Below are 23,571 nucleotides of genomic sequence, written 5' to 3' on the forward strand. Positions count from 1 at the left end.
TACAGTTATCATGTGGGACACTGCAGCATGATCTTTCTAATCAAAAGAGTCAAAAAAGAAGTGGAACAGTGGGTAAAAATGAAGTATTGTCATAATAAGTCATGGTGAATCCACTTCATTAAGGTGGAAATCTGCCTGGGAAGTAAGAAGGCTGTGGTTGATATTCCTTCTGGAGTGTCATACAGTAAAAAGAAAGAAGTAACTTTTAAAATTTGAATGAAGAGGGTTTTCTTTCCTTTCCTCACCCTCTCCCTCCTGCTGTCTCTGTATTAATGGATCACTTTATTGCATAAGCTACTTCCATAGGTCCAAGTGCAATCCAATGTGTTCTATTGTTGCCGTAGGAAAAGAAAACCACCCAGGAAACAGAAATACTTTTTCAGCATTATTTCCAACAACTCCAACTGTACTTTTACAGGGAGAACATGACATTTATTTTTTCCTGTTTCTAAATATATACAATGAGGAGTATCAACAAAAAAGGTAATATTTATATTCATAATTTTAACAAGAAAAAAACAAAAGTAACAGCAATTGAAAAAACAGTATCACATCCTTCTTCCTTAGGACTTGCCCCTCACTGAATTATGTTGATGTGTAGGGGTCATATTTCACAGAATCACAGAACTGGTAAGGTTGGAAGGGACCACAGTGCATCATCTGGTCCAACCTCTCCGCTCTTGCCATCTTTCAAACCACTTATTCGTTTGCTCTGTTGCCTTGGAAAAGGCAAAAGTTTTCCACCACTACCATTACCAAAAAGAAACTAGAAAACTCTAAACAATTTCCCTCATATAGACAATTTTAGCAATTCATCTTCAACAAGCAGTGTATACAACTCTCATATTAGGGTTTTTTATTTTTTGCACCAGCAGTACCAGAAACAATGAAAGTTTCCTTCAAAGATTAAGAAGGGCCTTTGACTTGTCCTCTTCCTTTAGTATCCTTAAAGCCAAACTGGTTAAATATGGCCCACAGAAGTGTACTATTAGGTGGTGGAATACTGGCTGCATTTTCAGTCTCAAAAGGTTGAAATCAATATCATAAAATTTCACTGGCAGCCGGGTAAATGACAGCCCTCAGGACTGATATTAGTGGTGATAATATGCAACACTTCTATTAATAACCTGAACAATGGGATGGGGCTAAGTCTGTGACTGACAGCAAACTGGCAAGGACTTTAAGAGGCTGGAAAGTAGAGTTGCTATTTATACCAACCTCAACAGGCTGAATATGTTCAAAACTTTCCAAGCCAAGGCCATAAGCAGTGTGATCAAAACTGGCCTCTCTATAAATAAGACACTGGACCAGACAACTGTTTCATAGGTCCCTTCCAGTCTGTATCAGTGTTAGGATTCTGAGCCTATGACATAATATATCCCAATGCTGAAAAAATCTTTGGTACCGAGCTTCAAATATGTGATCAGACCCAGGGCATATTGTCCATACAGGTATCTCATGATGAAGTTTCAGCTACAGTATATACATGGCATCATTAATTGCACATGAATTGGAATTTTGTGCACAGATTTACCCATAAGATTAGAATGATAAAGAGTACTCTTGGTAATCTCAGACTGTCTCAAAGCACTCAGTTCTCTTGAAGCTAGTGGGAACCCGACTTTCTGCTGTTGAAGATGTTGAATTGTGCTTGCCTGTGGGATTCTCTGCCCTGTTCCTTATTATGGAGAAGAAGATGGGGTTAGATAGGGAGTCTGTCAAGTTATAGCTTCCAAGTCCTCTGCTTTTTAAAGGGAGGTGATGGAAATTGTGATGTTGGTGTAGCTCTGAACTTGCACTTAGTCTTTTTACATATATACACTGAAAATCCCCAAATAATCTTTCAAACCTTATGACTTCCCAGCTAGAACTGACTCTATAGCTACTCTTCTGAAATGCCTAGAAACATCTGAAGGTTGTACTTCATAGGATACCCAAGGGCACACTTACTTGTCAAGTGGACTTCTCCTCCCCACTTTCTCCTCCCCACTTCCAAACACCATTTCAGCTGATGTGAGGCAAAACAAACACTTCAGTGTTCTTCCTAGGAGAGTCCTGAGCAGAGCAAGGGAGACATATAGGAGGTCTATGCTGCACCTGAGTTCAGGTTTGCATGCAGCTGAGTATGGGAACACTCTGGGCTTCAACACTACAGGATTTGAGCTCTATACCATAACCCCCTAGGTGAATAATCAGGATGGTAGTAATCATATACTAATAACATGTGTATGAGCACATGTACCATTTGTGTGCAGATGAACATCAGTCTGCTTCTACGCCTTCTTCCCTGCCCTGCCTCAACTGCCTCCTTCTCCTACTTGCTTTCTACCCTGCCACAGTGCCTCATCCTTTACCTCATCACCAGTTTTGGGTGACCCTCTAATTAAACTACTGAATCATAAATTCCAGTTATCTTTTCTCTATAAACCACTTATGATTACATTGCAGTGCAGAAGCAGTGGGGTCTCTAAAGCTCATAATTATAACTGACCCTAATTGGCTATAATCAGAAGAATGGAAGTTAAAATCTCCCTTCAGAAGGATTCTCTGCAGGAGCAGGAAACTGAGAGAAGATTTTGGCAGGAGTTTTACATGAGGTATAGTTAAATTCAGCTCTACTCTGAAAAAAAATGACTTTGTAAAAATACTTCCATGTTTGTTGTTCGGTTTTTTTTGGGTGGGTTGTTTTTTTTTTATTTTGGTGTTGCTTTTTTTTTTTTTTTTTTTAATCAGAAAGGCCTAACTTGCAAATAAAAAGATGGATATTGTATCTGCCATTCCTGCAAACTCACTGTGGGCTTTTACTGTCAGCCTTAACTTCCCTCCATTTCGCCTATCATCAGCAGTAATAAAGACTTGCAGGTTAAATTAGTCCCCCTGAGATGACTGTATAACACACTGGCTTATAATTGTGCTCTGACTGACACCCCTGCAGCCCCCTTCATGTCAGTGGTTTTCCACAGGTAAAGCTGACTGAGCTTAGTGAATATTTCAGTGAGGATATACAAAAGGTATCAGCCCCTGTAGCTTACAGCTCTTTGCTGCCTTACTCTGTAGAGACAGCAGTAGGGAAAAAGAAGTAAACTCTAGAAACCAGTTTTATTTTCATTGTCATATATTGTATTCATATTTGATGAATTCCACAGAAACACTTTCAGGTGTTTAACAAGCCTGACCTAATTCTGGCTATCTGGAAAATACATAAATGTTGTTTTGCTTTCCCCCAGGACCAGCTTTTGATTGTGAACTGCGTTTGGAAAGGCCCTACCCTACAGTGAAATGTGCCTGAGGACAGGGAGAGCCAGCACAGTCTCATTGCTGGGCTGGGACCTACATTGATCTCCCAGAGATCTGGTCCTTAGCTCAGTTTCATTCAGTGCCAGGAGTTCTAGTAAGTTGCCTTGAAGCTGAAGGCAATGGGACTGCTTTGCCAGGTGTAAAGCTGAGCACGTACATAACAGAATCAACCTCAAGATTCACATATTTATTCCACTGAGTGCAGAAATGCTAATGGCTTGGATTTTTCAAATTAAAATTTCAAAATTTACCATCCAAAAATGTTTGAGAGAAAATGCTTATGATAAATTTTTCCAGCTGAGATTTGTTTGAAGACATTTTTCCATGACATAGGATGTGTTTCCATGCACTTCTGAATGGAGAAATAGGCAAGGCATAAACAGTGTCAGACAAATCAAGAACATACTCATGGATGTAATTTTTTTTTCTCAGTATTTGTTTAGCTTCACTCTTAACCTGAGTAAACTTGAAAGCCCAGGAAAAAGTATCTTGTTATCTTGTTGCCATGTAACTGATTAACATGTTCAGAGATGTTCATAAATATTCCTGTCTATTTTTGTATTTGGCATTCTCTATTAACCTGTGTTGTTGAACTGAACATATATTAAGCGTCTTCTAGATTTTGTCATACAGTCCTTCACATAGCGTAAATTATAATTCTAAATATCCTCCTGTTTTGGTAATTTCCTTTCATTTTGGTGGGCATCTTCACTCTTACTGTATCTATTCTGAGATGGCATATGTAACCTTTGGGCATGTAGAATATTAATACATCTTTGATCACATTCTCTTGTGTATCCTTCCCCACAGCTTTCTGATTTTCCTCCAGAATGAACTCTGAAGTAATTCAACAACTTTATTTTTGTTATTGTGATCAGTTCACTTTAGTTTTAATTAGCAACATGTGATCTACTAGGTTTTTTTGAGTTTTGTTCTGTTTTGGTTTTTTTTAATCATTGCTCCAGTCGCTTGGATGGTGATTCTTTAGAAGTTTCTTCTTTTACTGCTTTTGTTTGTATTTTCCTGGATCCCTGTTTGCTTCACAGACGTAATTATCAGAATACATAGCTGTAACATAAATCTTCTAAACTTAGTATAGATGTCAAAGAAATAAAAGACTTTTTCTTTCATCACCTTCTTGCCAATTCAGGACTGCTTCTCCTGAGTGACTTTGCTATCCCTACTCAAAAAAACACCCCACAAGTGAGATCTTCCACTTTTTTAGATACTATGACTACTTTAGTAAATAATAACTTTTTTGCTCTCGCATCTTAATCAAGATGACAACAGGACTAATTGTGATTCCTTTCTCAGGATGTAATTGCTCTTTTTTCAGGTATTTGTAGAACTTTCCTTTGCTGTGTCACACACAGCTAGCTCATGAAAGTGTCCTTGAGTTACCGTTTTTCTCTGAGCTCACTCTACTTTGCCTGCCTTCAAATTCTGTATACCAAACACCAGAGACAATTTATACACCAGAAGCTATCTGTAGAAATTCCCCTCACAAATATGTCTGAGTTATGGAGAGGTCACATATGTTTGTCTTGAAGCTAAATTGGTATCCTGAATAAAATCTCCTGTTTTGAATCTCTCTGACTGTGAGTCAGTGCCTCTGTGTTTGCAACCTACAATTGTGTTACCCTTTGCACCCATCCTTTTGGGAATGTTCCTCTGTAATTTGTTACCCACTGTCACCTTTAGATTTTTGCCTTCTATCAGATTTGTGGCTTCCCTCAGCCCAAGTTATTCTTCTCTTGTGGCATGCATTAACTTGCATTTTTACAAGATGATTCTCATTTTGCTATTCTCAGCCTGTATTTTTTTAAACTGTTTTATATCACATTTCTTGATCCTTACTTTTATAATATCTCCCAATTTAGCATCATCTGCAAATTTAATGAATGTGGTTTTATTCTGCTGTCTTCATGACTATTAATAAAGGTAGTAAGTAAATATTGGTCCCAGTATAGGCCTCTGAGGCTCTGCCCTTCCCCTCTGCATACACATCCCTGCCCTCAAGCTATCTGCGTTGCGCTGCCTGGCAGTGCTCTCTTCTTTCAGCTGTTCCAGTTCCAACCTTTGTGTACTTCTACATAAATGTAGTCTGCATGTTAACTTGCTATATAACTGGTTCACCAAAATCCACATCTGGGATACAGACTGTACCTCAAACACCCAAAAGTTTAGGAAATACCACAAAACTTAGTGATGAGTTTCATCTCATGGGTCTGTTACCCAGTTCTGATGTAATGCTTGCATTAGATCAGAGAAGGGCACCTCTTGTCTTGAAACCACTGACAGTTTAGCAGGTTTGTTTTCTCACTGGTTTTGTTAAGCAAGTGGTTTTTTTCTCGTTATGTGCAGAGGCAAGTTTTTAGTGTGGATTCAGTTAGACCATTTGAGGGCACTGCACATCATTTGTAGGCTCATTCTTCCGGAATACGCATCTTGATACTGCTCCACAACAAGAGGTGAACAGGTAGTAGAAATTCCTTGTTTATATGTGACTTTGCTCACATTTACAACTTTTGTTAGCATGACTGAAAAGTCACCTCACTGAGTGGCACAGAATCCAAGCATACATGGAACTTCACTGGTAGAATAAACTTTTTATAGATGTTGCCTTCAGAGAGGTCATAGAGGTTATGGCAAAAGACTGGGGGAGGGAATGTTGATTGGGTTTGTTTTTTGGTTTGGTTGTTGTTTTTTTAATAAGGTGTGTCTTTCCAAGAAGTCCTTGAGCGAGGTTAATAACAACTTTTTGTCTCAAAAAATGCATAGCCACATATTTTGGACAATAATAGATAGAAGGAAAAGAGAGAATGAGTAATAAATAAAAACTAATATGAGTACCGATGAGCAATGAGATCTGCTTCTGCTCCAGTTACCAGTAGTAGGATCAGACAATTTTAAACAACAAAAGAAAGAAGAAAGTGGGATGGAAGCCAGAAAAAAAGGCCCAGTAATCTAGCAGATGGATCACTAGTTTACATCTTCAGCAAAATGCATCCAGTTTTCTGCAAAGTCCCAGACTACCTGCATGCCCTCAACAAATTCCATAATGTCTTTACAAAATGGTCTATGCCATAAAACCATAGAATTATAGAATGGTTTGGGTTGGAAAGCACCTTAAAGATCATCTAGTTCCAACTTCCAACCCATAGGGGCTGCCACCCACTCAATCAGGTTGTTCATAATCACAGAATAATTTGAGACCTGCAAATAGTAGCATGAACAGGAAGTAATTTCAATTTGAAGTTATCTGCTAGCTCTTGTAAAATAAACATAGTATGTACTAACTAGTATTTTCCCTTTTCTACTACGTGAAGTTTTGACAAAGGCAGTTTACTTAGAGATTACATTCAGATCATGCACTGATAGATTTCTAGGTACTGTCTCCAAAATATTCACTCCCACAGTCATCTTCAGACTGTGGTGCAGACTGCTACATCAACCAAATACTCATAACTAGTAGACAGTAGAACAAGCCTGCAGGGTCTTATGGCTGTGCAGTTCTTCAGCTTTCCCATCTACTATTCTGTTCTAAAAAAATGAACTCCAGCAGTATATTTCAGTCTCTAGGCACTTTTGTTCCTGGTTATTTTTTATGCATCTTTTTCTTTCTTTCATTCTTCCCTTAATTTTTTTTTTTTTCATTGACATATTTATAAGCATTCTTTTCTTTTCCTCTCTACCTGCAGCTGGTATTTACCCTTACTTTCTCCTCTCTCTGCTGTGGTTGAATATTCTTGCTTCATTGCCTCCTTCCTTCTTCATTTCTGGTTGACAGCATCATCATAAAGGTGAACTAAAAAGAAAATTGGAATTCTGTTTACTTCACCACTATGCATTGAATGCCCCACCTATGCAGTCTCACAGAGAAACTCATAATGAGAACATGCTGCACTGACAGATGTGTCTTTTCTCTGCAGATCACAACATATCTTGCAGGGCCAGTTAGTGTTTAGCATTGCTGTTACGTTGCTTTGCAAAGGTGGGTCTGAGTAGATTGATACAGGACAAGATTCACTGTATCACACGTCACTTTCAAATCTTATTTCTTATATATCTCTACTTGTCACCCATTTTATTCCTGAGGTAAATCCTGATGCTTTCCCAGCAAATGTGCAATGCCTTTTCTGACTAAACTTAATGTACATGGTAAACTGAAAACAATTTCTGAAGGCTAGAGTTCAGAGAGCGTTGCAAATATCTGTCATAGAGTTTATGTCCTGTTTCCAGGGGTCTGTGCATGGGAGGCAGCAAATCTAAGTGTCTGTCTGATGGAGCTCAAGTGAAAATAATCATGAAAATATCTGCTGCTTTAATGTCCTGCTTCAGTTTTGGGAGTATTTCTAGAGGATGAGGCCAGAAAGGGGGTAAATAACAGAAGGAATGACTTAATTTTTGCCTGATCTGTAAGATCTGTATCTTTCTGAGAAGTGAGAGCTATTTTTAGTGCGTTGCATCATTTGGTCTTGGCAGCCATAGCAACCAAGAACCTTTCCTACCCAGCAAAATAGGAAAGGAAGAGAAGCCAAACTTTACTGTTATGCTGGCCTCTCTTTACCGGTTTCTGTCCCCCTGTTGCAACAGATTTAGGTTTAGTACAATGGCTTTTGAAGCCTAACACATTTTCCCCTACATGTTCCCAGCTCCACCATAGCCTTAAGGAATGAACCTCAGTGAGGCTTTCCCATCCTGTACTTTGTTGTGTTTGCTGTGTTACCATCTGTACTTACTCTTTATGATGATGGCTTTCTCAGTCTTGGATTAGCATTTCAGTGAGACATATGCAGGACCATGGCGTGAGACGATGGCCAGTCCTATGGGAAGTGTCAAGAACAGATTTCTACTTATTCATCCAGAAACCATATCTCCTTCTCAGTGATAATGGTTCTAGGTCTAAAAACAAAGGCTTTTTCGCAAAAATATTTCCTTTTATTAAGTGGAAAACCAGATGCATGGGAATGGGATGAGCTTTGGTATTTCCTAGCAGAAGAGGAAAGAATGAAGAAATTATTCTGTGCTTTTTCCCACTTCTAAGTGTCTAAGTCTGCCACTGACTTTATCTGTTAACACTGCCTCACAAGTCACCAAAAATCTTGTCCAAACAAGACAAGGTAATATCCTTTGGTTAGTATTTACTTGGCAGAATTGTAACTAACGGACTGTGAATCACCCTTTCCCCACATTGCAATAATAGCTATACTGACTGCTATACTGACTGCTCTCTGCTAATTTATAAACCTCTCACACATCATCTGCTATCTATGAAGGTGTTTATATGAATTATTTGTTGCTATATGAAAATGAAAGTATTATCTTTGCAGAAAGGTTTCTTCAAAAGGACAGCTAGAGAAGGAATCAGAGTCATACTGTGGTCATTGGGAATAAAGAGGAAATAGGGAAAGGTTGGGAACAGACTAAATCTGTATACTCTGGGTTATTGCTGTATCTTTAGGAAGAAGTGAAGCATCAGAACTGGGCATAATAAAGTTGTGGATTTCCTGGTTGACACTGCAATTACCTGGGCTTCTGAGGAATCGCGAAAATGAGTAGTGGAGACATTTGCATTGTTTGTTTTCAATGTCAATTCTATTTCAAAAGATCTAATATATGGGTTCATTCATGCTTTTGTTATTCTCTTATACTTTCTTTGAGGGCTAAAATGGTGCCAATTGATTCTACACTCATTATTTGTATAAGAGACCTCATGCTTTCTCACATTTTTGTGTGAAATTATCCACTATGAGATGCTGAAATGATTGAGATTACTCAAACGACTCCTCAGCAGAGTCCCCCTCACAGTGCTGTTGGGTTTGGCTAAATATCCACCCTCACAAATTGTCAGGCCCAACACAGGAGACATCTAGTATTAAAGCACTGTGTGATGGAGCCTCAGTAGAAAACCTGCTCACCAGAAGATTTATTGTTTTTGACAATGCAAAATAATGATCAAATCTGAAAGGACCATTATTATATGTCCCTAGAAACAGATGACTCTTACAAATACTTAAGTCCTGTAAATATATTGGGTAAAATGACCATATATAAAGCCAGACTATAATTTAATGAGGGTGAGGAAATGAAAATACCAAAATATGAGATCTGATATATTTTGCCTTGATACTATCTGCCTGTTTCTGGTTCTGCTTTCTGGACAGTGTCAGACTCTGTTCCTCTAGTCTACATTAAAAGTAGGGAGGTCGAGATTTTGTCTGTAGCCCTTTTGATACCTTTGTTGAGTCAAGGGAAGTGTTGACGACTTTAAAAAGTTTTATTTCCAGTAGAGGTTTAGAGATGGGAATTCTGGAGTGTCATAAAACAGATACCATTTCCTTTCTGGTTAGCCTGATAGGATCAAAGTTAGGAAATACTGTGTCTCCTGAGGGAAAGTGATCTCTGCTTTCCAGAGGGGAAAGAGGCTCTTTATGTCTTATCTTTCTTATCTGTCTTTCCTGTCCCTAGCTATATTCATATGAACATGATATAGACCTGGGACTATTCTCATGAAATATACATTTTTGTGTCAACTTATTTCTCCAGAGCTATATGATTTAACCTTGTTGGGGAGTTATCTGTAAAATAAATTCCAGTGTTTTAATAGATATAGAGGGACAGAGTCTAAATATTAGGCTTACTCTGTGTGCAGGCACAAAAATAACGTTGCCTGGAGTAAACTATATCTCTTCGCCCCTCAGAAGCTCATCTGAGAGTAATTGTACATACCCAGCTATATCAAAAGAGAACCACTGCTTGATGCAAGAGATGGGATTAGAGTCTATGACTGAAGTATCTCAGGTCTCCCTGATCAAGGCAAGCTATAGAGCAGTCATCAGAAAAGAAAAAGGCAGATGACAGAAGCCGTGACTATCAACACCACAGATATAATAATACAGGCAGGGGAGATCTTTTTCCTTTTACCTTCTGAAATTCCATGCAAGATTGTATTATGTATTTGTAGCAATGCTTCTATTTCAGTGTGAATAGCTTTTCATACAGAAGCATTACAAAGGATCAAAATTTAAAGTTAAAACAGACCAAGCTTTTCAGAATGTTGAATATCATTAAAAATAGTTTATTCAAGCAATAATCCCCTTAGAATTGGTTACTGCCACTATTAATGACTTGCTAGTTAAAATATTAATGGTTCATAACTGAAAGCTGCTGGTAATGGTTGATTTCAAGGGGTATTATTGCTTAATTAATGACACTTCACCTATCTGCAGTCAGTTTTGTTGGTATTCATTTTACTATCTCTTTCAGGATACTAAAGCCAGTTATTACATGTGAAGGAAACATTACAAAGAGAGACAAAATAAATGCTTATGTTCTGGGGTTTTTTGCATTTTGTGGCCTGGCAGCAAGCTTGCTTCTGAATTAACTTGTCTCCTCTTAGTATCTGACTTCTTATTAGGAATTTTATGTGGATTGAAATTGCTTGTTGGAACTCTGTATTGAAAAGCAATGTATGATTTTGGGAGAGATTGGTAAATGGAAATTTAAAATATTTGCTTTAAATCGTTGTTTTATAAATCACCTCTTTTGAGCTCTTTGATCGGAATGACCATTTTGTTCACAAAGTTCCATTTTCACCCATTGTTTTGTCGTATCCTGCTTAGGAACCTTTTTTGACGTGTTGATACCATGGTTGTTCTAGCTTGTAATTTACACACCATGTTGATCAAAAAAGGTATGTTGTAGGAATATACATGGTGAACAGGAAGTAAGCTGAAATGCCAGGTGGCAGGATGACTGCAAAGCGTGGAGGGTGTAATAAAAATGTGATATGCTTACTAAAAAGTTTAGACTTTAATTTCCCATGAGTTACTGGGTGTCCACTGCTCTCTGTGCTTGCAGCTCTTATGCTTAGGAATAGAACATAATACAAATCCTCTTTACAGGCACTTTTAATATCAGTAGCCAAATTCCTGCTTGTCGCTCACACACTGAATAACAGAAGTAAGAAAACACTTTCATACAGGGATTTTCCATGAGTACAAAATTGACTGTGTTTGCATTGTGGGGTTTGGATACCTTCAGTTCTTTCTTCTATGACTGTGGTTTCTCAGGAGCCAATCCTATAAACCTTACAAGAGTCATCTTCTTCTCCCAGGTCACAATAGCAGAACAGGTTTGGGGACTGTAAAGATGATCATTCCCTTGACCATAAATCTGACTGTAAGCTCAAGCTTTTAAGTAGTGCTTTCAGTGAGCCATATTTATCTCTAAAAACTCATGGAATTATTGACAATTTTTCTCATTTACTTCTGGGATTCATTCTTCTTAATTGGAATATTTCAGAAAATAAAAAAATTGAGTGTATGCACTTCACGTTGAGTAGTTCTTTGACTTCCCAGGTATATTAAAATTTTCTTTTAAAGTCAGTTCTGCTGAACATCTCATCAACCTTCATTATTTCTAGATCTCAAGTCTAGAGACTAGAATCTTACTAAGAGCACAGGGAGGAGTTCAGTAGACACACAGATGGTAAAACCTCAGATGAAATTAAAATTTTAAAAGCATTTAAATAACAGATAATCTTTCATTGTCTAAGAAAACAGGGTAGCCATACAACAATAAGGTTGTTCCTTGCACTCCTATGGGCTTTATTGCTTTCATTTAAGCAAATTTTGGGCTACCAAAAGATGATAATTTTAATTTGAGATGAAGGACTACCATCTGTGTACGTAGTGGACTCCTCTCCCTCATGTATTATCTACGCAAATAACACCAACTTTATTGTTTGGGGAATGTGATGAAGATAATAAAAGTGAATAGAGACAGGTGCTGATCAAACAGATGTTATTTTAGTCTGACTTCCCCTATCTGGCTCATCAGTGTTTGTCAGTGTACGCATGCATCACTGCCAATATTTTAAGCCTGAGCTAGTCCTACTGGCTTACATTGTGATTTACTGGGTGAATACAAAGGAATAAATAGACATTATAAAACTCCAGTGTTTTTTGTTACAGATACCTAGAGGTGAAAAGCTACTAAAAACTTCCAGTAGGTCACTCCACCTTTGTCTCTTGCAAAAATCAGCCTTCCATGAATCTCATCCTTAATTTTTTTGTCTGTACTGACATTTTCAAATGACTGAAGTAAGAGGAACAGATATTGAAGGATGTTTACACAGATAACTCTGCTCTATAAAGCCAGTGATACTGTATAATCTATATCTGAACTTCTTTAGATATAGAATAAATTATCTCAATGTAACCCATGTGGAATGTAGGCTAAAGTTGATTTTAATGCTAAACTAAACCTCTTTTGAATCCATTTCAGTGAGATGGTTTAATTAACTAGACCACTTTTCCTAGCCCCGTATATGCAATGCAAATTAATGGCCTTCAGAATACACATTCTCTCAGTGTCTTGCTGCTGTTTGCTGCCCATGAATCCTATCTCTCATCCCACACCTTGCACTTGCACAAGTGATTAACTACCTCCAGAACTCATTTCTTCCTGAGTGGCTTCACAGTATTTTTCTTGCATGGAAGGAAAATATGGTGGGTGAGCCAGCACAAAAGCATTTTCAAAGGCGTCAGTACTATTGTGTCAGAGTATCATTTCTAACATCTTTTGCTATAATATAGAATACAAATGAAATGGTAGATTATTTAATTCATACCATATCACTTACCTAGATCAAAGATGAGAGGTCCGTTTTGTATTTAAAATATGCTGCTTGTGCTAGAAAGGCGTGGTGGGAGTTTTACGCAGACTTAGAATGTAACTTTTTTTTAATGTATCTTCTAGATAAAGACTGCCTGAGAAATGACACAGCATTCCTGCAGGGACAGAGAGCAGCCCCTCTTCTGAATGCAAATCATGTTGAGGCCATGATATGAACTCAGTCACTCTAGTGCCATCTGTCACCAAGAGGGAGGGAATGCCATATAAAAGCTGGATTTTCTGCTTCATGAGATTCCCACATGTAAAACTTTTTTTGCCAGAAGGGAATAAATAAGAAATGGAATTGTTGAAAATCCTTTCAAGTTAAGTTCTGACAAAATCCAGCATTCTCAGTTCCTACTTGAAGAGCAGTGTCAAAACATCAAGCTGAGACCAGGCACTGACAGGCCACTTTGGCGGAGGCTGTAGAGAGCTTTGAAAAGCTGTCTTTGTTTCTATATGTTCCTAAGATCTTGGTACTCCTGAAGGTCCCCAGCAGACAGTACAGCTGTCAAATGGGTGCTTTATTAAATCCCTGTAACACAGAGCCACTGACCCCAAATGACCCTTGCATTAAAAGGCCATCAGGACATAGGAGGGGGTGTGGAAAAATGATGCTGTACTTACTGGGAATGAAATAAGAACCATCATAACCCCTTTTCTCCACCACCAGGTGCAGGCAGAGTCTTGATACAAAACACATGAGGCCTCAACAGATCAGAAAGTGACAACGTACAATGTAGATGGTCTGCAAAGCAGACAGTGAAGAGTCAGGAAAGCCACTGTGTCACTACCCACAACAATAGGTCTCCAGGTTCCTGCTGAAAGGTACCTTGACCTGGCAGCCAACTAAAGAATTTATCAGAGAAGTTTCGTTGAAAAGATAAGAATGCTTTTTTTTTGGTCCTACTTTGCATTATTTTCCAGATGTGATCCTTGTGGAATTATGCAATGTTTTGTCATTAAGTTTGAAAATTCTTTTTCTCATATGCCACAAGCAGTCTCTACTTATATCGCTGAAGTGTTTACATGCAGTATTGTTTAAACTGTCTGCTACAAAGGAAAACAGTGTTTCAAACATTAAAGTGAATCTCACACTTGCTAAAATGACCTCCTACAGGTTTTAGCTCACTTTACATCCAGGCCATGACCACTCGAGCACTTCCTCTGCCCACCTGACTGCACTGTGGGTCACAGCTGGCTTCAGATCTTTTGAGAGGGGAATTCAACACCTTTGCCTGTAAGGTCACAGGTTTGCCCACATAGCACCCTTCAGATCTTGCCCTAATGCCTTGTGGGGGCAAGGATGGGAAAACTTTTTAAGACCATTTTACCTTTTCATGACTCCTCCACCCATGAAGCAGCTCCTGCAACAAGGAATACAATTAATCATATCATCAGATATAATAATATAATATATCATCAGAGTTGTTAAACTGGGTATAAATTGACCACTACACATCTTTACCCTTTGCACAGCAGAAACACAGAACAATCCAAGGTTCATTTACATCTGATGTTTTCCAAGTATCTATTACTGTGAGGTTCACATAAACCAACATGGCATACTTATTACTACTATTTACAGCAACAAATTAAAAGGTGTTTATATATTACCAACATAACTGACTGTCATGAAATAAAAAAACACAGCCTGTGAAGACAAATAAAGCTAGTTGAAGAGGGTAAACTTTATTAATTTTTTAATATTTTTTCTTGAGCAGGAGGGTGGGTTAACTATCTGTTGGAAAGGCAGTGTAAATCAGTTCACATCACACCTTGTAGAAGAAGAGTAAAGATGTGTCTCTAGAAGGAAAAGCAATCAACAGAAGGGGTGGAGAAAAAGTATAAATCAGGATGGTTTATGCTTCCTTCCACCTTGTAGATTGCTTTTCCTTCTGTAACCTCCCTCTTTCTTTCTCCCCCTTCCTCTGTCCTTCACTAGCAATTCAGCTTCCCTCCCCATGTTCCTTCTCATAACATTTGAATGTGCTATAAAAACAAAAGTATAGTTTATAGAATGGGCTGAGTGTTGTGCTAAGTGTCTCTTCATTCTAGACAGGGAAATGTCCAATTCACAGGAAGTTTTGGATCTATAACAACTCACATTGAAATTATGCTTTGTTACTGATCTATAGACTAAAGCCGGATGAACTTTATTTTTAAACTATCTGAATCCCATTGAGTCTGTACTGATATGAGAGTGCAAGGCCATCCTGATGGTATTTTCTGAAGAACCTATGTAGTCTTTTACATGAGTATGATCCTAGTCCCTGTCATAACCAGTGAGAGATTGTATTGCAGATGTAGCTGCTAACTGGTCGTGGGACTGAGACAAAAAGTGGTGTCCTAGACAGCTTCTTGTTTTCTGGGCTGTATGTTCATTTTTGTGTCCATAAGGTTTAGGTGTCAAATTCCTGTTCTTCATCTTTTTACACCTAAATAACACCTGTTATGAAGAGACCTGTCACTGAGATTGTACTCTTTCTTTTTTTGCAATCTCCATTTAGAAGGATAGTCTTAGTAGTATTCCAAGTCTTAGTTCTGTCTCTGAATGATCTTATAACAATGTGTGACAGCTGCAACCCTTCTGTTCTAGTAACTAATTCCATTTAAATTTTGAGGAGAGAAATGCAACATTCACATATGTTCCTTGTGATCAAATGATAATAAAAAACTTTTGTTCTGTCTTCATAATCCTCCTATAAAAAGTAGTGTATGATAGCACTCACCAACTATACATTGTCAGATAGAAATGCATGTTGATGTTTCTGAGAGGAAGGATCAAGAGTTGCATTACAATGCAAAGGCAAGGCACATAGTGATGGATGTACTCATGCTAATATGTCTGATAGAAACAGGAGACTTGTTTCAGAGGAGTGAATGTAGACAATGAAAATAGAAACTGCAATCTGCAGGAAAATTAGGAAGATTATCTCGGTTAGACTTTTCCTTTCCTGAAAATCTTGATTAGATGCCTTGCTTAAACAGTGCAATCAAAAATTTTTAAACAAAATATTATAGATTTGCAGGTGTTAGCCTAACAGAATATACTAGACAATAACGTCTGAAAAGGGAATCCACATTTCCTTAAGAATGTTTGTGCTGTCCCTTAATTCATATACCAACTTTACTTTTCAGACCTGTTTATTGAGAACATATTTCACAAAGCTGTTTAGGTGATATCAGAGTTTTATGTTGAACTGGGAACATAGTTGCTGTAGTGTGGCCTGATTTACTGAGTGCCTGTGAGGACAAGCAAAAACAACATCACATTTCATGGATTCTTTTTTTCCTGTGAGGTAATAAAATGATATACAGTGAAGCACACATGAGACTGCAGAGTTTGGTCCTTTGTTATAAAGCCTACAGTGGTTCCTTTACTCCAGAGTGAAGATTTCTAGGTGGCTGATGATGCTGCTCCAGAATGATGTATTAATCTTTGCTTTCAGAATAGACTTCAAGAGCTTCATCACAAGAAAATCTGTTAACAGATTGCTATCAGTGGCAGTTGTTTGTGTTTCCTCTGGAGCTCAGCCTTTGACATTGCCCATTATATGGCTTAAATCTCTGAATTTATATAAAACAATACGGGTAACTATTTCATCTTCCCTGCAAATTCTTAAAACATTTCCAAATAAGACTGAATTTTACTAGGAATGAGGCAAATGTTTCTATTCTCATTTTCAGGTGGACAAATTATGGCATAAATAAGTTTCCTTATGTATATAACAATGGCTCAAGAAGTTTTGACAGACAGAGGGAAAGATTCCAGACAAACGGGAAAAGCACAGTTTTCCTTTTAGGGAAACCTGGAATATTAATTTTTGCAGAAAAGAGCACAATGATTAAGAAGAAAAAAAAAAAAGGAGGAATGCATCACAAATGTCCTTTTTCCATTTGCCACACGAAATACCCATAACATTGAATTTTTCTGTAACTTTTAAAACTTTACATTGAAAAAATAAGATACACTAGAAGTTTATAAATATCTACCATTAATTATTTAATTGTTAAATAGCATAATGACTGATTATGTGTGGTTTCTTAAAGTATTTAACCCCTTCTATCACAAGAACGGTGTATTTAAATACAGAGAAAGAGACAATAGAGAGGAAAGGAATATTTCTTTTCCCTCTCTTTATATGCTTTCAGAGATAAGACATAAATTACAGTGAAGTTAACAAACACCAAGACCCTTTGGCATTTGACACAAGAGCCTTTTCTCTTTAATTTGGCATCCTAATAATGTTTGGAGTCCCTCAGTTCAAGCAAGTCAGTGGCAGATGCTTTATTGTGTCTCTTGTTTCTCCTCTGGGGCTGTACATTAGGTTAAAATATCACAAATAGCTGCTATTAAAGTGTGAGTCACAGTAGCTATAATTTTTCATGACAGCCAAAGAAAATGTGACATGTTTAGGAAACTCTGTCATTGATACTAACACTCAGATCTTCAGGCAAATGTTTAATGACATACTCAACATGCTGTGCAAACTCTGCTATCTACCAAACAAAAGGTTACTACTAGAGAACTATAAATATTCGGAAATGTCACTAAACAATAGGAGCTCTTTTTCTCCCTGATCACTGAAGGCAAGATAGAAATCGGACTGATACATGAACTGGAAAAAAAGATGGGCTTTTTATGTATACATTAAGTTTTTGTTTGGCTGTTGTAAATGCTCTGTGTTAGTGTATCTACTGTCTGTGCTTAGTGCAGAACCATGGCTTTCCTGATTTTATTTGATTTAAGCTTTTGTCTGGCAGTGAGAAGTCAGGCTTACTACGGTTCAACTTCTACTGTACAGGGAGGAAATGAACATACATATGCCTACACCCTCTGAGACTGCAGGCACAAAGCAAGAAATCCTTTCTGTGAGCAGGGCAGTGCTACCTGTAAAATTCCTAGTGAAATTTCATGGGTTCATGACTCATCATCATTTACCTTCTTAAACTAGACACTGTGTAGTTATTCAATCCTCATGATCACTGTTAGAAATGAGGCTGTCTTAGGAGTATCCAAATGACACACAATGTATTGGGAAGACCTATGACTTACAGATTTTAACAGGAGAAATGCAAATCACTACATTGTGGCCTAAAAGTCATAGGACCTATGTAATACTACAATGTAAGTTTATGGTCATTTAAAGTCACACCAGAGTATCAGTAGTGTGAAGGAGATTATTATTCTGTTTCATCTGCAAAGACCAGCAAGGTTGAGAACAGTAGAAGCATAGAATAAACTTGGTCGTGGGTCTGGGCTATAATACTGTAAAAAAACATGGAAAATGCCCACTTGGCTTCCCTCTGTTTCATGTGGGGAGCAATTGATTTTGCCTTTCACTGAGAGAAAATGAATGGTGGGGAAGCAGACATGGGCTTTTAAATTGTTCAAATGTATGATGGATCTTAATCATGGTATTATGACAGGTTAAGAGTTTAAGCCTGCACAGACTGGAGATGATGAAGCTGCCTGGGGATGGGAACTCACTGCAGCACATTAGCACCTAAATCAGGGTTATGAGATCTTGGACCAGGAGAAAACTGAACAAAAAAGGCAAGAGCAGAATGCCCTGTAGATTAACGCAAAGGAAATGGTTTCATACATTTCTGTTCTTAGAGGGTGAGGACTACTGATTGATTTCTTCATCTCCAGAGAAAGCGACAGAAGTTTTCATGTTTTAATTTAGAGGGGAATAGTATCACCTGTGCACAATTCTCTCTTTTAGGCTGTCTCTACAGTTACTGTGACAGGGAACTGTAAGATCCATTGCAGTATTCTTATAAACCCAGGCTCAGGGAAAAGCAAGGGCCTTTGCAGCAATAATCTGGACTGGTATGAAATACATGGTATTTTCACCAGGTCAAAATGGGCTGCTACAGCAGATGCTGCTTAGATTGTTGTCTGCTTTTCTGTATTTCTAAAGAGCACAGCTCAGCTATTAAGCCACCCAAAAAGCAGTGTGAGTTGAGATTTATGTGTGAATTTGGGCTCTCAGCTCAAAGCACAATGTGGAGTGCTCCTGCTGTTAGGAGAAGCTTCTCTGTCAGTTAAGCTTCTCTGCCCTACGTGGCAGCCCTCCTGGACTTTGTGCCCTTGGCGCCAGTGTTGTTTCAGTGAAAGGGTTAATGTTCACCAAAGGACAAATTTATAGCGGATGACAACTGTGATGTTCTTCAGCACAGTTTTAACAGCAGGCTCTGTGGTGGCCTCTTGCACACTGGAGATATGTATTTTTAGATGAGTGTTTTGGGAAATTATTCACCCGTGAGCATTGTATAGTTCACACAATGAATGCAAATTCTAGTATAAGATGGGATTTAAGATTCACCTCTCTCCTCAGAACTTTCTAATTAACATTTTACAGCATGTTTTCCTGAGCAGTGCAACACTGGACAACTAGATGTACACTTTTTCACTTTGGTCAAGGAGAGCACATCCAACATTCTTATCACAGATGGGGCATTCAATTTCAATCTGGACAGGTTCTGGCTGTAAAAGAAGCTGAGGAGCGAACAGTTTCACACTTAGTACAACTGCATCAAGGAGCTATCAAATGATTTCTCAGTGGTAGTTGTGCAGAAGACAGTGCAGAAGACAGTACTGCAGAAGATAGTACAGAAACGGTGCAGGGGGAAAAAGAAGGCATTTCTTTTGCTCTGTATTAGAAGCAGGAGAAGTAGGAAGAAAGGTGAAGGCACTGACCATCTTCGAAGAAATGCAAAATGCAAGGCTAGACATTTTTCCATATTCATGTGGCAGGAAAGGCATAAATGAGTAATATGCTTAATCATGGGAATTTGTTTTTTGGCAAAAGGAGAAGCTTGAGTATGTAGATCTGGGGCTGGGTGACCACCTTTACATGACAAATGGGATTAGGTCTTGGGATACATTTTCCTAATTAAGTCTGTATTATATGTATGTAAAACTGGCATGAGCATGCAATCATGAGTGATGTGTCACAAACTGGATCAAGGAGGCTGAACTCGCCCTTAATTAAAGTCTGAAAAGTTCAGAAATCTAAAAGAAAAAATGGATATTAGAGGCTATTCAGAGCAAAAGGTGTGTCTTGAGGGCTGTAGCAGTTATTCAAAGCAGCCATCAGTATATAATTTTTGATGATTTTGAGAAAATGCAAATTATCCCAAAGCTCTACCTAGAATATTTGGTGATCCCTTATGCCACCACACTTGTACAGAGGTGGACTGCTGGTATTGTCAATGCCTTTACAAGCAGCCGACGAGAATCACTGGGACCCCAGGAGGTCCTGGAGGCCTAGTGTTGTGCTACAAACAAAATAGAACAGAGGAAGATTGGCAGACATTAGAGAATTAGCCTAAGCTAACATCAATGAAAGCTTTGATGCAAGCCTCTTTCAGGGAATTACAATAAAAGGTAGAGTGACTAAAGTTGAGGCAGGCTTAAACAGGCATTCAGATACAGTTAACGACAGAGATAAGAGACTTCAGGAGCTTGAAAGCAAGAACCTAAAAAATAGATAATTTGGAGAATTGAGAAAGAAGATATAACACTGGATTGAAAGAAATCCCAGACCAGACTGACATAAAGAAGAAGGAACTCTTTAATGAACTGCTAAATTCATGCAAAACGAACTCTGAATCAAGGGAGATAAAACTTCCTGAGTATATATAGGTGGGACAGCTCATACCCATTGCAACCAGCACCCTAGTCTTTTGCTCTAGCACCCCTGGCTTTTGCACTGTGCTGTATACCACTCTGTACCAATGAAAAGTAAATGAGCATTTCACAGGAATTATTAAACTGTGAACAAGGATATATCCCACCTAGATTCTATGATAAGTGAATGTGTAGATCAGAGATAGGATGCCTGGGTGTGAAGATAGAACCCTAGATAAGCCTAGCATTCAGCATATGTGACAAAAAAATGGCAAGTGCAAAGAGCCAAAGCAGTGAGCTTGAGGCTTCCTGATGAAGATAAAGGAGATGAGTGTCATACTGCTGTGCTAGGGTTTGAGTTCCCTTCCTCTACGTTACCTGGGAGCTGGTAGCCAGAGACATGCCTCTGAGGGTCTGGGCAGGGAGACACCTGGCTTATATGCCAGCTAGGCAGTCCTGAAAAGAAGGAAGAAGCTGAAGACCAATGTAAATAACTAAAAAAAGATATTAGCTAACCCATGGTATACTTACACAGAGACAATTAGAATTGTAACTTTGCACTGCTTTGAGGAAGTTCTTCCAGATTTAGGAAGATTTAGGATTTTAGGAGCTTCAGTTCCTTCCTTGATCCTAACGGTTCCATTATCACTCTTTGTCTTCAACAAAACCAAGGAAATCCCCATTTCCAATACTTATAAGGGTATTTTGATGTGTGTTTAACAGGGCATACTTCAGAGGCTTAATTTGTGTTTAATTTGCAAGTAGTTATTCTCATTTAGGCAAGCTGATGGATAAAGAAGTTTTAAAAGCTCAGACTGCACACTAAGGTTAACAACTGACATTGCAGTAATTCAGATCCTGGATGAAAAAAGCTAGGAGAGTTTAACAAAAATAACTGTGAAGGAATATGTGAGGAAAGGGTAGAAGATTAAAAAGAGCAGGAGAAAAAGCCTTACTGAGACATTAAACAGAGTAAAGGTTTAACTTGCAATCCTGCTAAGTTTGTAATCCCAGCAAATTTCAAAATTTCAAAATCAGTAGGACCCCATCTTTGACTTGAAACCTAGCAAAGACAAATTTGATTTTGCCACTTGTAGCCCTGTATATTAGCTCTATATTGATGTTGAGGAATTCACCAATGTGCTGGCTAAAAGTTTGTACTCTCTGTTGCCCGATTAGTTAGTGGAAAGCGAAGAAACTCTTTCCAAGGGCGTTAATTAGCAGATAACATGTGAAGAAGTGTAATTGTATGAAAGGTATACCGTCGTCCTGTGATGTAAAGGAAGTCTTAAAAGGATCTGAATTAAGTGATTTAGATGGGAGTCCTGGATTGCATGAATAATGGAAAAGCATCACAAGTATTAGATCAATAGGTATGGTTCCATTATAAAACCGCTTTGGCTGGAGTCAAAGCTAACCACAGTTCTTTGTATCTTTGGCATATAGTTTCTTTTTGTGATGGTCTTGTCACTTTTGCAGAAGTTAGCACAAAAATTCCCTCTTGCAGGTATAATGTATAGCATATTTGGAGAATGAAGTCACACAGAATATAAAAGATATTTTAATGATGATTGCTGATCCATTTCTTTGCAGGCCATTGTAATGAAAAAAATTAGGAAAGAATTTGTGAAGTTTATAGAAGATCCAGGGCTTACTCAATTAAGCCAAACTTCTAGCATTAGTATTTCAAACAAGTCAGACTACTCACAAATCATTACACAACAAATGTGAACTCGGTGAGAAAAATCTTAATCAGCTCCTGAGGAGTTTCTGGCATCTGCCTCCTGGGAAAAGACATGATGCAAATTACATTTCTATGGCAGAAAAAATGGAAAAAGATTTAATACAAAGGAACATGCCAATAATACTATGAACTGCTAGAATTAAAAAAATGAATCTTCTCACCATGGGTATTATTTCAGACATTTCTGCTGTCTCTCCTTATTCACTTGGAGTTGCAGTCCTCCATTTTAGCTATCATTTAAGCAGAGAAGTATGCCATCTTCAATTCAAATACTAAATGTAGAGCAGAACTGAGAAGAGGAACAATAGATATTTCGAGTTTTAATCCTTGTCAACTCTGAATGTAGCCAGATCATAATGAATCACTTTGGAAAAGACCCCAGTAACTGGGTATACAGCCTAGGCAATTTATACATCTGTTCATGTATCTGTCTGAAACACGACAATCCTTTTTTCTCTTTATGTCATAGGTGCCAGTAAAGAGTAATTATGTTTGTAGCTGGGCTCTCAGTATCTCCCCAGTGAGTCCTGTAGGGCAGGCCAAAAATCAGAATGGAAATGTTTAGAGTATTTTGCATGTAATAAATAAAATAAAAACCAGAACAAAGCAACAAAAGGCCAAATACTTAAGATTCTTGGTGGAAGTAAAAAATCTTTGTTGCTTTTATTTTGGAAACAAGAATGTTTTCTGAGCAGGGCCATTGCACTACCTCCAAAATGCAACATGCTCTTCTGCAATCTGCCAGGAAGACGAACACAGAGCCAAGCTGTCCATGCAGCCAGCTTGCTGTCAGGAGGGGGGGCAATGAGTATGAGAGACTGAAATGTTAAGGGTTAATGACTCAAACAATGGACCATTTGCAAAAACAGTGAGTGCTTTGCTGTGATGTGCAAGGTAACAGCCTAGGTGCAGAGGGTGTGCGTACCCACCACCAGGGGCTACAAGCTGGGTTTTGAGCCAGATAAGGGAGAAGGCTGATAAGAAGCAGACCCTTCAGAGGTGGGATAATACTTTTTATCATGACAATTTCCAGTGTTACATAACTGGCTTAGGTGTGAAAATTCCCCACCCTAGAGGAGATATTGGAACATTCACATTCACACAAAGGCCTGAAAGCATTCATCCTTTCTGATGGGGTATAACTGACTTAACAATGCTGATGTGAGAGGCAGTTGTCTTGTCTTCGAAGACGTCATAATCCATCAAA

This window comes from Empidonax traillii, unplaced genomic scaffold, assembly GCF_003031625.1.
Source record: "Empidonax traillii isolate 1590-97213 ecotype Southwest subspecies unplaced genomic scaffold, ASM303162v1 scaffold388:size1278207, whole genome shotgun sequence".
Taxonomy (NCBI): Eukaryota; Metazoa; Chordata; class Aves; order Passeriformes; family Tyrannidae; genus Empidonax; species Empidonax traillii.